This window comes from Grammomys surdaster, unplaced genomic scaffold (genome assembly GCF_004785775.1).
Source record: "Grammomys surdaster isolate TR1022 unplaced genomic scaffold, NIH_TR_1.0 752, whole genome shotgun sequence".
Taxonomy (NCBI): domain Eukaryota; kingdom Metazoa; phylum Chordata; class Mammalia; order Rodentia; family Muridae; genus Grammomys; species Grammomys surdaster.
This window is the reverse complement of record NW_021605171.1, coordinates 734643-750907: the sequence shown is the minus strand read 5'-3', so window position 1 is coordinate 750907 and position 16265 is coordinate 734643. Positions and strand designations below refer to the sequence as shown.

Genomic DNA, 16265 nt, shown 5'->3' with positions numbered 1-16265 from the left:
ACACACACACACACACACACACACACACACACACACGAAATGTTACTATGTTGCTATGTCACTCAAAGAAAAGTTCCAGCCACCATCCAGGAGCAAGGTGTGTTCCTACTCTACTTACCTAGGGTCGGCTGCTCCAAGGAGGAAGTCAGTAGGTGCTAATCCCAGTGGCCACTGAGTTCATGCCTATTTACCACCTATATTGTCTTCTGTTTAAGTGTCTATGCACATGTGAACATCTTTCACACCTCTTCCCATGGAAACCATGCTCTGGATACATACTGATTCATGGTACTCTCTGAACATGCTGGCTCCTACCTGTATGTAATCCCAGCACTCAGGAGCATTAGGCAGTAACATTGCTAGTTAGTCTGAGCTACATATGAGCGAACCTCATGCTAGCCTGGGGTATAAATAAGCTTTAGTCTTAAAAAAAAAAAAAGAAAGAATGAAAGAAAGAAATCCCCTCTGGAAAGAATCATAGTCTCTCTCCATCTAGCTGCTGTGCCCAGCTGAGTACCTTGGCTGTTCCAGATCAAGCCAATGTCTACTCAAGGAAGAGAGATTTTCTTCTGATTTATAGATGTAGCCTTCGAGGCCAGCTAAGGAGGTAACTGGTTCTCTTTATGCTAAATTTTGATCGTTAGACTTGTAGCTCCCTGCTGAGGGAGCTTTTGAGGTACAAAGCCCCAAACTTCACTATGCAATGCAACCAGTTCTGTTTATTTGCTAGTTCTTCATCTAAGTAGTCAACCACAGATCCAAGTATCTTTTTAAAACATTACATCTGCACTGAACACTCACTACAGGAACACTCAATATAGGAGCAAAACTACATTTTATAACTTTATTCATTTTCTGTAAGGTTTGTATCAAATATTTCACCTATGAAATGAAGATGGCTGAAGTTTCAAGTTATGAATAATAACTTGCATAAAATAACACGTATAAAGCTCTTAGAACAATACATTACACACATTAAGGTCTTACTAAATGTTAGCTGACAATATGCCTAGTATTTCCTTCTAATGGTTTAAACAATTTTAATAAGTTATAATATACATATGTAATATATAGTTTAATTTAAATTGTTATCAATATATCAAAAAAACACTAAAATTAATAGTAAAAGAAAAGAAAGTTGTGAAATAAAGGTGTCTTAGTTAAGGCTCTACTGATGTGAACAGACATCATGACCAATGCCAGTCTTATAAAGGACAACATTTAATTGGGGCTGGTTTATAGGTTCAGAAGTTCAGTCCAGTATCATCAAGCCCGAAGCATGACAGTGTCCAGGCATGCATGGTGCAAGCTGAGCTGAGAGTTCTATATCTTCATCTGAAGGCTGCCAGCAGAATACTGGCTTCCAGGCTGCTAGGATGAGGGTCTTAAAGCCACACCCATAGTGAAACACCTACTCCAACAAGGCCACACCTACTCTAACAGGGTCACACCTTCTAATAGTGCCAATCCCTGGGCTGAGCATATATAAACCATCACAAAAGGATAACAAAAAAAGAAGAAACAAAACAAGTTTTAAAGTGTAATGGTTTGGGTTTGTTGGTAGAAGTATGTCACTTGGGGTGGTCTTTGGGGCTTCAAATGCTCAAGCCAGGCCTAGTAACTCTCTCTTCCTGATGCTGGCAAATGCAGACATAGAACTCTTAAACAACCTCTCCAGCATCTTGTTTGCCTATGTGCTGCCATGGTTCCCACCATGTCAGTAATGGACCAAACCTCTGAAACTCTAAGCAGGCTCCAATTAAATGTTTTTCTTGATAAGAGTTGCTATGCTCATGGCGTCTCTTCCCAGCAATAGAACACTGACTAAGGCAAAAGGGGAGAGGGGAAAAAGAGGGAGAAGAAGAAAGAAGGGAAAAAGGGAAAGAAGGAAGAAAATGGAGAAAGAGAGATGTAAGAAAGGAAGGACCCATGATAATGAAGCCTAGAAACACGATGCTCGTGCATGTGAGAGATGGGAAACACATGAGGTAAGACAGGAAACACATGCCGGAGTTCCTCTGCTTCTTCAGAATGCTTTCCTACCGATGCTTTAGTTATTGTGATATTATTGGATATTGGATGAAAGCTTACAGAGTGGTGTCATTGAATAGTGAACAAAATTAGAAGTAGGTTTACATGCATAAACTGCAATCAATTTTAAGGAGTAGCTGTCTTGAGCTATAAAATCATTTACCTTGCTGGCTTCAGGAAGGGTTATACAGGGAAGAACTCCACCGCTTTTGTAACATTTGGCTTTGATAGACTTGGGATTTTAGAAGCCATCATCTTACAACCCCTTTATATACACACTTATCCCGGAAACCTCGCCCATGAGACTGGTCTCACCCTGCTCCCCTACTTTTTCTTCCTCCCTCCCTTCCTTCCTTCCTTCCTTCCTTCCTTCTTCCCTCCCTCCCCCCCCCCTCTCTCTCTCTTTCTTTTTTTACAGCAACTGATTCTTTTACAGGCAACTGATTTATTTGGTTTATTTCTGAGCTATGGCGGGGGGGTTATGCAAAAATTACAGAGAACAAATGAAAAAAAAAGAGAAAAAATTTAAAGGAAGACTTGGAATGAACTAAATAGGAAATTTAATAGGTCCATGATACCATCTAAAGTATAACCAGCAACTGCCACAGTATGACATACAAATCTGCACTCAAGGGGCCTAGTGAGATGGCTCAGCAGATAAGTTACCCGAGATTGGTACCTAGAACCTACATAAAGGTAGAAAGGAAGAAGTGACTCCCTAAAAGCTGTCTGCTGACCTCTACGCACTCACCAGAGCATGTGTGCCCCCAGATAATCAATCTAAAAAAAATCTAAGGTCACTCCCTGTTGGGTTCAGCTACATACTCCTATTATTCCTGATCATAAACAAGTAGAATCTGGAAGATACCCACCTGTGAAGCCTCTACTAGGACTCTGCTATAGGTTGGCACAGATGTTCCCAGCTACTGATCATATCCGTCAATGGGCATTTGCACTAGCAATCTACTTTGTCAAAGTACTGCTTCTTTCTAGTAACGTAAAATACAGAAACACAGAGGTCAAACCCTGGCCCCCATTCAAAACATCCAACTAACCAACCAACCAACCAACCAGCCAAATAACTAACCAGAAAAGCCAAAACAAAACCAAAAAAATCAAGGTCAATGGCATGGACTCAATTTAGGCCAACTCTGAAGACCCACCCAGCTTCAGTCCTGGACTAGGTGAGAGGCTCAGCTAAGGCTTCAACTGTCTCTACACTGACAGGGTCTTGTCCTTCCCATCAGTGCCGCCAGCCTTACTTCCTTACAGGTGTCTCTTTTAACCAACAGCCACTAGAGCTTAAGGAAAGGCTTTTCCAGGGAACCCCATCTAAAGCATTGCTCAAACTCACACTTAGTGCACTTTAGTGTCAGCCAGAATCATAACTGGAACTCATTTTCTCACCTCATTAATCCAGACCATTCTTGATGACTATAGTTCTTCCTGTGTTCAGAGCTCTACCGATGAGAACATAATTATTCCTGTGTGATGAGGGCTGCTGCTGGCTTACACAGACAGGTCTGGTGCCTAGCTGGGCTTATTGTTACTTTAATAGCTAATATTTTAGCTTGAGATTCTCTAGAAGCAGAGCCTGAGATGAAGAAAGGCTTAAAGGAAAATAATGAATCAGAATCTAGGACAGCCTCCCTAATGTGCCAAGGACAGTCACACCCTTGTGTACCACACTGAAACCTATGTTTGACTTAATGCTCAGCCATACCATTTTGAAATTCTTAAATAATTTTTGAGCAATTTTCATTCTGCATTGAGTCACATGAATCATATTGCAGGTCCTGGCCCGGTTGGAATATATTCCTCAAAAAAATTGACAGGGGAGTAGGAAGTAGAACTGGGAAGACCAAGAAGGGAGGGGAAGATGAGATATAAGCAAGGAGCTGGAGAAAAGGAGAGATTCTTATCCAACCACTGCAGGGAGTGCTGCTGACATCTTAGACGCAGCCTCGAGTCATTCCAATTGGCGTCAAAACAGATGGAGCATTTTTACCTCCACACTCCTGTCACTGCTTAAAGAAAAGATGTAAGATGTACGGTACTTGCCAGGCTCTTCCAGCTGCCTTGTGCCCAGGGATAAAACATTCTGAAGCTGAAGGTGGTGGTTTGGCCCTAAGATGTGGGCGCTGGCTGGCAAGAAGTACACTTGGAATCAGTGTTCATAAAGCTGCGAGAAGGATGGCAAGAGATCAGACCAAATATTAACAGAAATTGATAGAGTTGGACATATACTTACTATGTACAGGTAAAAAAAAAGAATGCTTGATGATCAACCCACTACTTTATGAGTAAATTTGCTAATTGAAAAGGCATATATTTATTTATGTGAAACAAGCATATATGCATATATTATATATATTATATACATTATATATACCATGTATATATAATACTACACACATGTATTTGTGTATATATATATATATATATATGTGTGTGTGTGTGTGTGTGTGATGTGTGAATATATGTATATATGTATGTATGCAATAGGAAGGACAGCCATGCGGAGATGGAGGGTGAGTCATCAAAGTTCAGGAAATGGATCCAGAATCATGGTTAAAAGCACAAACTGTTTAAGCACCCTGCATTTAAAACCAGTCTCTGCCACTTTCAGACTCACTGGGTTAATTCTGCTGTGCCTACATGCTAGGGTTGCTAAGAGAATGAAAAGATTTAATACACGTAAGGCTCGTAAACATCTGCCACACAGGAAGTACTGGTTAAATGTTAGCTCTTATTGTTTTGCCTTTGGCTACTATGATCAGAACTTCCCAACTCTCTGGAATACAGCTGTTCCTCAGAGCCCACAGGGAGTTGGTTCCAGAACTGTCCTTCATTCATATACTAAAATCTAAGGATAGAAAACTCTTCTATAAAATGGCATAGTGTTTGCATATAACTTACCTACATTTTGCATATGATGTTTTAATTATTCCTAGATTATTTATTATCTAGTCCTATACAATGTAAATACTCATTTTTGTTATACTGTATTATAAATGAAATAAAGACAGAGAACATACTTGTTCAGGACAGACTCAATTTTGTTTTCAAATATTTTCAATCTGTAGTTGAATCTGAAGATGCAGACCCCTGCAGGTATAAATGATTAACTGTATTTTATTCTTAATTTTTTTGCAATCTGACATTTTAGTACAAAAAAAGAAATTAAAAATGGATAATGTGTGAGAGGAAACAAAATTAAAGGCCATACTTCAAATAACTCGATGTCAATAGACAATGTCTGCACAAGTTAGTACACGATCTTAGATTTCTGTTCTCTCCTTATGCAGATAACTGTTTAAAGACTGTTCTGTGGTTACAATTTCAGAAGTCAGACATTCTTCAATGAGCCACTTTGTTTTTGTCAGACTAGTGAGAGAAAAATTAAAAGTACATGAAGTGCTAAACTGGGCTATATAATAATCCAGAGGTGTAAATCACAACACTAATAGTCCATTCTTGTGTCCAGCCACTCTGTTTAGGGTGCTTCTTTTAACTGTCGCTATCTGAATCAGCCAAGTGTTTCCTAACACTGCAGAAAGTAGGAAATAAAATGCAGGTTGTGGTTTGCACCTCAACAAGAACATCCTCTGGAGGCTGCTCAGACCACACTGGCCAAGCAAGGCATTCTTGAAGTACAAACAGGAGCGAATTTAATGCCTTCACTGGGATTCAGTACCTAGATCTCAGCAACCGAAGGATCCACTCACCTCTCTTCCGCAGGAGAAACTCCACGGTGCATCCTCACCCAATACTTGGATTTATTTATTCTTTTATTATCAAAAATACTGGTGTGGTTTCTGTTTAATCTTTTTAAAAAATATCTTTTATTCTTTGACAATTTCATACAGGTATCCTGATCACACCCAACTTCCCCTCCCACTCTCCCACCACAACCCCCAACATGTCTCCTTCCCACTTACTTACTTACTTACTTCCTTCCTTCCTTCCTTCCTTCCTTCCTTCCTTCCCTCCTTCGTTCCGTGGCACTGAGTCCAATTAGTGCCCCTAAAACAGACTCTGCCCACGATGGTTCTTAGTGACTCACTTTGGCCTTCTATCTCGTGAGTATTACCATTTCTGCTCACGCATCTTTACTGGATTCGAGCAAGCCTGCCTTGGGTTGGTATCTCCTATCATGTCTTGCATAATGTTTGACCCCACACAACAGGTGCTTCGTTTTGTTGAATGGCTATAAGGAGCTATTGTAGAAGCAAAACTGTCCCTTCAATCTGCCAAACTCTAAATGCATACAAAAAACGAACAAACAAACCAAAACCTGGTCCAATTAATTTATTACGCAGAACTCTGCCCAGTTTGGGACAGTCAGAAGCACACAGTTAACAATCTGACTTTACCTCCATTTCTGGGAACAACCTCCCTGTGGCCCCAGAATCCTTTAAATATGACGGTGGCCGTTTCCTCAGACCTTTCTGGAACAGAGCCCCACTTCTGTGTGGGGTTTGGCAGAGCTCATCTTCGCAGTCTGGGGACTGCGGAGAACTCGGCGGTGTGTGGTCCTGGTGGTGGCGCATGGTGGTGGCCTCGCGTAGTTGCCCGGGCCCGCCGCACCGCAGCGAGCCGCACCAACCCAGCCGCGGGCACGCGCGTCCTCACTCCCGACGGCCGCAGTTGGGCGCGGCGACCGCGTCCGGGGCCGGTGGGCCAGAATGGAGGAGGTGGCGGCGGCCGCCCCGCCCACCGGGCCGTGCGCCCCGCCCACGCGTGAGGGGAGGAGCCGGAGCGGAGTAGGGAGGAGAGGTCGGGCGGTCCGGGAGCGCGGAGAGCACGACTCCCTGGCGGCAGCGGCGGCGGCAGAGAGTGAGTGCCAAGCTCGCCGGGACCGGACGGGGCGGGGCGGTCACCGCTACTTCGGGGCCGCCTGTGGGTCCCGCGGGCTGGAACGAGGGAGCGGAGGAAGGAAGCGCGGGCTGTTGGCGCCCTGGGCCGCGAAAGGGGAGTGGGAGCGAGGCCCGCTGGGGCCCACAGACGCGAGAGCCCTCGGGGCGCGGGTGGCCCCTGAGGTTGGGTCTCCGTAGCTGCCTCACCGGGCCTCGCCCAGCCGGAGGGAGGCCCGGGAGTAGCCGCTCAGATCACGGCGGTGCGGGAGGAGCGGGTCGGGGCGGCCACGCACGCCCCTCCTCTCCCCTCGCTGACCCCTGGACACGCGTGGGTTGGCAACCTCGGTGCTGGGTCCTCACAGGGGGGTGGCGGCGGGGAAGGAGCGGATCGTGGACAGAACTCGGGTGACACTCCACGAGGGACCCTGCGGCGGTGACTCGGATAGGAAGGTCGGAGTTCAGACTTGAGGCTTGTGTAGTGTGTGGTTTTGTTTTTTGTTTTTGTTTTTTTATGAAGCGCCTGACGCTTAGCCCGTGGGTTAGAAAAACTCTTTATTTTAGTTAGGGCCTGTCAATTAAACCTCATTTTAAGACGCCATTGCTAGTGTCTCCTGACACTCGTTTATCCTGGCCGTGGATGTCTTGTAAACTTGACTTAAATCATTCATAACTTTCACAAAGGGAGCCGTGATTCTTGTTAAACTTTAAACAACTGGAAATCAGCTGGAAGGATCTGCCGAGGCCTGTGGTCTCGTGGTCCTCCTGTGCGGGCGTGGCTGTGCACAAACAAGTGGGTAGGAAAGGAAGCAGCCCCATGCCTGAGCAGGAGGGGAGGTCTGTGCCCATGTGCCAGGGCACGTTTAAAGGCGGCTCCAAGTGGAAACACTGGGGATGTCTTAGGCCTTGTTGGACGGACTTCACATGATTCGCCTTATTCCGGTCAGTTATTTCCTCTCCCCTCTGCTGTCTTTGGACACTGTTTATATTTCCTGGGGCGATCGTAGAGTCTCCTGAATAGATTGTCTATAATGAATCTTTGGGATGTTGTCAGAGCCAGGCTCTGTGTCTGTGTGTTCTCAATCTTTAAAGCAATAGCTTGGCTTTGCTTTTAGAGAGCTGGTCACCCTGCTGCACCATTGCTTGGCACTTCAGACCATGGATGTAAATTACCACTGAATTCCAGCCCTTCCCCAGGGAAGCTGGGAAAGCAGGTCACTCTAGAGCAGTGAGGTTAAATTTACTATTGTCAAGCAGTCACTTTCAAATAAGGAGGTCCACCTTCCCTTTTTAGAACAAAAATGAACATGTCAGCAAGACCATTTTCCAATAAATAAGCATATGGTTCTCACATATTTTTAATTCTTTATTTTTGTCTGTTTCATACATGTATACCCCCTTACCCTCTTTCAAGCCCCTCCCACTGACAACCCCTTCCTCCCAACCACATTTTAAAAAGCAATCAATTGTAGATTGCTAAGAGGGCGTTTAGATAAAATATTCAGACTCTTTGCCTTTCTTAGCAATCAGCCAGCACCATAAAGCCCTGGGTGAAGCCCAGTGAATGCTGAACAGTAACTACAATGCAGCTGTATTTAGCACAAGCACTTTACTGTGTGAGGAACCCCAAGACCATGTGCAACTCATAGATTTGTATAGAACCATGTAAGAATAAGGATCTGTGCTTCACAGGAGACTACAAGTGTCGTAGAGAGAGGAGGTGCAGAAAGCTCTGAGCTTATTTGAAAGACTGACAGTTGAGTTGCTGTTGCCACAGGTTACAGAACACTCTTGCTGGTTAGGTGGTGGGAGCTACGGACTACACAGTAAAAAAAAAAGAACTGCAGAAGAGTTAGCGAATGCCCAATAATTTTTATTCCAAACCTCTCTCTAGTAGGAAAAAAAAGTCAGAATGCTCTCACTAGGCTGTGTTTTAATTGGATTTTGTTGTTGTTTCTTTCATTTTAGTGTAAGCCTTACCTAGGAAGGTAAAGTTCTAGAAGTAGTTTTCTAAGCCTGACTAGGAAGGGAAGCTACTTAACAGTGGTTTGCTATGTAGGCTTTCTTGTCAAACAGACCAGGATGAGAATATTAGCCCTTTACAACCTGATTCAGAAAGTAGGAGTAACAGTCGTCTCTGCTTTTAGAGTTTTGATCAAAGTGTGTCAATTAGTCTTTGGAAAACACAGACTGAGAGTAACCAACATAAAGTGCTTAGAATGATCACTTTTCCTTTTAAACTAGTTTACACAGCACGATACTTGATGAATTATAATAGGTAGAACCTTCTGGAAATCCAAGATACCACTATTTTAAGTTCCAAAGAGTGATGGCAGGATAACTCACACCTGTAATCTTAGCAGTTGGCAAAACTAAGGCAGAAGAATTGCTCTCAGTACAAAGCCAGTTTGGACAACATAGTAAGTTCTAGGGTAGCCTATACAAGAGTGAGATCTTGTTATTTAAAAAACAAAAAACAAAAACCTAGAGGTTGACCAGATTTTTGAGTGAGTGTGTGTGTGTGTGTGTGTAAAAATGTGTATAAGTGTTATGTCCTGTTTCACCCATAGCAGTATGAACAAAAATGATTGATGGGCCAATAATTTTAATAGTGCTTTTGATGTTGTTAAATGCATAGTATTTAAGGCTAGGCAATTAGGAACATAAGTTGCCTTTTAAGTTTAAAGAGAATTTTTATTTTAAATAGTTACATTTATTAACCTTGGATAGGAAGTTAAATAAAAAACAGAAGTAACATTTGTCTTTAACCAAGAATGATTGTTTGAAAAGATGTGATCCAAGAGTGTGAAGTGGTTGGCTCTTGTGTGTACCGCTGTCCAAGGCCAGCAGATAAGCCATAAGAAGTGGGGACTAATTGTGATTATTTTGAAAATTTTGTGAGAGTAGATTAATTCAGGAAATGAACTCATAGAGTCACTGAATCACTTGCTAAAATTTACAAAATTGAAAAAAAAAGTTTTTACTTTAAAAACAAACTCCTTTAAGCATCTGCTTCTTCCTTAATGCGTATCAGATGCATCTGATCAACCATGTCAGCGACACAGAAATTCTCATTTATAATGTTTTCAAGTATAACAAGTACAGTGTTCATTATGAATTGTTTTGGCCTGTGACACTGTACTCTAATGTATTGAAAGACTTGATTGAATAAATCATGGCTTGCTTTTACTCCTGGAATGTTACAGCATAATGGTGGGTTCCGGGCTGTGTTCCTAGGTGTGTAGATCAGATGGCTTGTTAGTTTCTCTGTACTTTATTGAGGTTGTGAGGAATAAATAATCTGCTAGGTAGACCATGTTGGACATTGCCTGCCATGTAATCAGTACTTAGTATTATGATATCTTTCTACAGATAATGAGCATGTGTTACTTTTATAACAGAAAAATGACCACACAAAAATTTTCATATTTCTCTCAAATCAAAAAGGCTATTATTATTTAAAAACTCCTGCCAAATCGTACTTACAAAGTAAGAAACTATGCAGTGATTAGACAATAATATTTTGTCTTTTAAATATGAAACGAGGTTTAGTATCTACTTACTCAATGAATTGTCTAGATCTTAATTTCCTTTCTAATCGGTAACTCAGACAAGAGGTTTGTTTTAGGTTACACAGTTGAAAGACAGGTACAAATATAGTGCATTATTACAATTACAGCTAGCTGTGTATTTTTGTAAAAGCTTGAAGGAAGATACAAATGGGTGCCTCCATTTTCTCCCAGTTTCCCTAGTAAGTGTGTACATATAACAGATCATTCATAATAGCTACTCAAAATAAATTCTGGTTTATAACTGCATATAATAGGATTTTGTTGCCTTGGGAAAGGAACCACCAACTTTTGTGGCACATGAATGCCATCAAATTAAGGGCCTAAATCTTCCTAGTAAATGGGAAGCCCTTCAGGAGGTTTTAGGTTTATCTTTATAATAGATACTTGGTGTGCATTTAGTGTGTGTGTGCGTGTGTGTGTTACTGGCAATGGAATCTAGGACCTTGTACGTGCTATGTGGTTCTATACACTGCTACCCAGTCAGGCTCTGAACTTATGGGCCTTGTGTTGCTACCTTCCAGCGCTGGGGATAATGGATCTCTGCTACCACAGGGATACTAGAAGTACGTAGTCAATAAGAAGAGCTACATAGAAGCCAAGCCTGATTTCACAGAAGTTGGTACTTCTCAGGTCCAAGTCTTCTGCTTCGACAAGATGCATTTATAGAGCACCAGCAGTCTGTCATGGTTGACAAAATTGAAGAACAAATGGGTGCAGTGAAGCTCACAGCAATATCAAATAAATAAGACATGATTGCAATACAATTGACTGATTCTAGTCACCAAACTGCCATCCACCCTGAGCCTTCCTAGGCCTTTTCTGAGTCCAGGTCTTGCCCAGTTCTCAACAAGACTCACATGAGGCTAATGTTTCTTCTTAAGCATTTAAACCTTAAGGGATAGAAAAAAAATTTCCCCAGAGTTGCTGTAATTCTGTAGCTGAGTCAACACTCTACTGAGACTCACAGGAAGGGCCCATACAGTCAAAGGAGAGAGAAAATAGCTTAATGCGAGCATGTACATTGGAAAGCTATAAATCAAGTCAAGAGACACATAGACAGGGCTTCCTACATAAGTGAGACAAGTAACCAGAAGAGAATTATGGGGCCCTCTCCTTTGGAGCTCACTGCATCCTCTGCCATTGCAGTTGCCCCATATAACATGTGAGACCCAACAGGTACATCCACAGACCAGTCTTTCAGAGACCTGTGAAGCTGTCTTTCCTTAGGAAGCCTTGGTTGGGCAGAAGAGAAATTTGGCTTGCAAAGTTCTGTTCCAGTGTAGCTCCTGCCAGTAGGTGCAGGGTACCCTAAGTTTTCTCTCAAGGGTAGGGCTAAGCAGTTTGGAGCTGGGCAGAAGGCAGAAATGTTTTGAACTGAAGATGGCTTCAGCTAGGTTACTCCATTTGCTGTCAAATCTCTCTTGAAAATCATTTCTAGTGTCACTTAAATGTTTGGTTTGTCATGGCAGGTTTTATTGGGTGTCATAAAAATGCTTAGCTGCGAGTGTCTGGTTGCTATCCTTGCACAAGAAGGCATTTTGTCTTTTTTAATAGGTCTGCACTTCAGAAGGTTACAGAACAATGAGCGAGAGTGTTGCAGACCTTTCAGACTTGATACTTTGAGCTGTTCCCGAAGATTGTAGCTAAAAGATTTTTCTGGGTCTGTCTGAATGAACCAGTTGTTAAGAACTTGTGCTTTTTCCATTTGTTCATTTTTAAGTTTGTGACTTTGGGGTCAGGGATTCAGAAATCATGTATTCTGTGTCCTTTCTTGTCAAATAGGCTGTAGTCGTTCTTCTTGCAGGGAAGGTCATACAATAGTTGACATGTAGCTGAGTGAGAAGAGAGGCATGAGCCCAGATTGGATTTGGGTGGATATGGTCCCCTGTGTTCACTGACACACGGGTCTCATTCCCATCATCCACACTTGAAGTCTCTCTGGAGAACCTTCATTTAGCATAGCTACATGCAAGCCCCATAAGACAGTCAGAAGGACACCTCACTGATTGAGAACCCTCAGAGTTTTATTGAATTTCTATTAGCTGCTGATACTGCTAGCAAAGATACCCGTGACCACTAGACACTAAGCCATTAGTTCCCACTGGAGCGCATTGATTCAGATCTCAAGCTCATGGTAACTTCAAATTTTGTTCACCAGAATCGCTAGCAAAAAAACCCAAAAAAACAAAACAAAAAAAAACTGTAGGCCAAACTGGGTATGGCAGTGTATACCTATAATCCCAGCACATAAGGGACAAAGGCAAGAAGATTGCTAGAAAATTGAGACTAGCCTGGTCTACTACATACTGATTTTCAGGATAGCCAGGGCTACACAATGAAATTCTGTCTCAAAAACAAGCTTCCTCACACCTTAAAAAAAAAAAAACAAACAACAAAAACCAAGCAAAATAACCAAAACAACAACAACAACAACAAAACCAACAGAACAAAACCATGTACTGGAGTAGGACTATTCTGGGATGTAGAGGTGTTTCCAGTCCACTTGAGTGTTTTGGTGTTGCTGGTGGTGGGCTTTGTTTCCTAACCCACAGAAGTGCTGTGTCTGACAATGGTTCTGCCTCTCAACGCCTGTTCAGCTATGATAGCTTTCTAAATGCCTTGAATTGTAGAGTGTGACCCATAGTAAGAACTTAACAAATGCCAGAGGGCTGAAGAAATAAGGCCATGTTCCCTGAATATATGCCACCAGGATGCATAAGCCACTGTCTTTTTTGATCAAAAACGGAAGTTAAATTGTGTTTTCTGAGAATCATACCTTCTTCAGTAGTAAAGATATCATTCAATGACTTCTTTCTCTTGGATTCCTCATGCCTTAAGGGGCAGCTGAAGACCTGGTTGTCCTTGACATGGTTTAGTGTTGATTGCACAGCAGCCTTCTTGGGATCACCTAATACTTGATGAACTGGGAACAGCTCGTGCATTCCTCTGCAATAATTTCTATCCACAAAAGCACCCTAATGTCTGTGACACAGGAAAGGAGTCCTAGGAACTGCTGGGAGTGTGGAGAGAGATTCCTGTTAGGTATTAGACAGATGTAGTCCTCTTGCTTTGGATAGTGGTGACTGTAGCTATTGGAGCCTTTGGAACTTCATCTTTTGGAAAAAGACTTCTAATTTAGGAGAGAAGTGGGAAAGGCTGGTGCCAGAACTACCAGAAGCTAAGAGTTTACCTGTATCTCCCTTACTGCCAGATGGCTGTTAAGCAGCAGCTTCAAGTTGCTGTCAGAATTAGCTTCCTCTTTCTGCAGGTTTTTGGGAGGCTTGGGATAGCAGGTTCCCAGAGCCCTGTTTGGTGAGTGTAGCTGTCAGGTGCTGTGTGAAGGTGATGGGGTTGGGGGGGGGGGAACAGGGACCCTGGTCTGTACTGTGCCCTTCTGCTTTCTGCTGTTATATAGGCAGACTACCTTGGGAAAAGATGCCAGCATGTCTAGAAAAGTGAAGCCCTTCCACTTTTCATTTGTTTAAATGGAACAGATCATCTTCAGTCGAACTTGGATTCCCAAAGCAGAAATAGCAGGTGGCCATTCCTCACGAAATTTCCCCATGGCCTTCCTTAAACAGCAGACTCATCTGGCACATTTCGATATGATTTCAGAGGCCTTGTACCATGCATCTGCATGCGCTTTGTCCCTTGTTTAACCTACATAGTCAATAAGCAGAATGCTTCGGCTACTGCTTAGTCCAAAGAGCAAGTAAACACTCCTGGCGTGCTGCCTGGGAGGTAGTGCTGGCTTCCTGCCTTTGCCTTCCATTTACCTTATTTCCCTAACTTCCTTCGGGCTATAATATATAACAGGGACTTTAGGCCACCCACACCCACAAGGGCAGAAGTCACCCTGTCCACATTCACTACGATCACTTCCTGAACTCTGCATGGAGTTTCTCTGACTTACAACCTTTGGCCTGAGAACTTGTTGCCTACACCTCATACTCATAGGGACAATCTCTTCATAAACGAAAATTATTAATATGTCTGCTCCAGTTTAACAATCATGGTAGAAAGGAAAAATTCTAAAACTTGCTTCTATCCCGTTCTCAGGCAACCCTTTTTCATCATCTACAGGTTTAACTTGTACATTTAAGGTATTATGAATGTGTATGTGTTTCTTCCCACTCTTTTCCCATCTATAGATTGTTTCTCTACTATTGTCTGCCTTGCTGTGTTAAATTAGCAATGTGTCAGAAATAGCTTCTTCAGTCACATCAGCTTTCCATTGTGCAGAGGCAGTTAGAGCTGTGGATTGTATCTGGTCCTTTGGTCTTACATCCTGTGAAGACAGCTTAAGTCTGCCATTTTGCTTACTCCCACAAGGTATACTCCCATAAGGGGTCTGCTGAGCCCCTGGTCTCTGAGCACCTTCAGGAAGTACTGAGTCAGCATGCTCCTCAGTGACCACCAGTGAGAGGACTGTCAGTTCTTTTTGATTTTGCTAATCTGGTTGGTGAGAAGTGACAGTTTAGAGTAATAATCTTTATTTTTTCACTATTAGAAGAGGAGGTTTGAGTTAAGTATGAGTCTTTGTGACATTGTTGAGACTGGTAAATTCCCCTGTGGGACTTTGTAACTGTTCTTCTTACATATAGTCTGTCAGAATTTCTTAAATATAGACTTAAGAATGTGAGCCTGGGTGGAGTGGGTTGCCAAATCAGTAGTACTAAATCAAGACAAGTACAAAGTATGGTTTTGCTGCATTTGCTAATGTCTGAGTTATAGGCTTTAGCTAATGGTATTATTAACTTGTGATTTCTCTAAGGCCACAAGAAAATATCTTCTAGTCTAGAATTTCTGCTCTCCTTCCTCTCCTCCCCCATACATATACAAACACACAACACACACCTGTATGTACATATACATGAGTGTGTAGGGAGATTGAAAAAGATTAAAACACGTAGATTACAATTATATTTCCTGTAAAAACCTTTTCAGAACTCTAGACTTTTCACATATTTGTATCTCTAGAAAGGTCATACAGGTCAAATTTGTTTGTTCTTGTATTGAGCTGTGTTGTATGAGTTTTACAACTAGAGAGGTATTCGGTCATTCCAAGGTAAAGGAGATGAAAGCAAAAATGACATAAGAGGATCAGAGCTCAGAATTCTAGGAACAAGAGCAGATGGAGCTGCACTTTGCTTTTGAGGTGCTCCTTTTTAAAAAAAGATTCTGTCTGTCTGTCTGTCTGTCTGTCTTCTTGTATTCCAGTGTGTGAGTGTATGCCATGTGTGTGACATGGATCCCATACAGCTGGAGTACAGTGATGAGCCTTCTGGTGTGAATGCTAGGAACTCAGCTCAGGTCCTCTGGAAAAACAGGATTCATCTTAACCCCTGAGAGAGCTTTCCAGCCCCTCCATATCCTCTTTAGTCACAGTAAATGTTTGGGATGTTGTTCATCTAAAATTAATTTTCAGGTTTTAAAAGACTGAATTCTGTCGAAAGAGAGGGACTTGGATTTGGTGAAGAGAAAGCTGTGGTCCTTTTTAAAATTTTTTAAGAAATTCATAAAAGGCAGTCCTATATAAAGCTGGTTTACCTGTACATAAAAAATAAATCAGCTGGGCATGGTGACACATGCTTGTAATCATACCCTTCAGGAACTTAAGGCAGAACGATCATAAGTCCATGGTTATCCTAGGCTGAAAGAGAAATTGAAGCCAGTGTGGGCTGTCCAGCAAGACCTTTCTCAAAAGCAAACAAAAATCTCTAACAACAAACTCAGAGTTCACTAGCCATAGTGAAGAGTGACCAAGGGAAAAAGATCTCCCTCTCCCTCTCCCTCTCCCTCTCCC

The 16265-nt window shown here is 42.3% G+C and overlaps 1 protein-coding gene across 1 annotated transcript in view; it reads left to right on the top strand.

Annotated features, from left to right (window-relative positions):
* Positions 1–6809: 6809 nt before the first annotated feature.
* Gng12 (G protein subunit gamma 12) overlaps positions 6810–16265 on the top strand; it is a 118009-nt gene continuing 108553 nt past the window's right edge. Inside the window, exon 1 of the mRNA XM_028782436.1 lies at positions 6810–6870. The gene's annotated coding sequence lies outside the window, so the exon portion shown is untranslated. The remainder of the gene's footprint in view (positions 6871–16265) is intronic.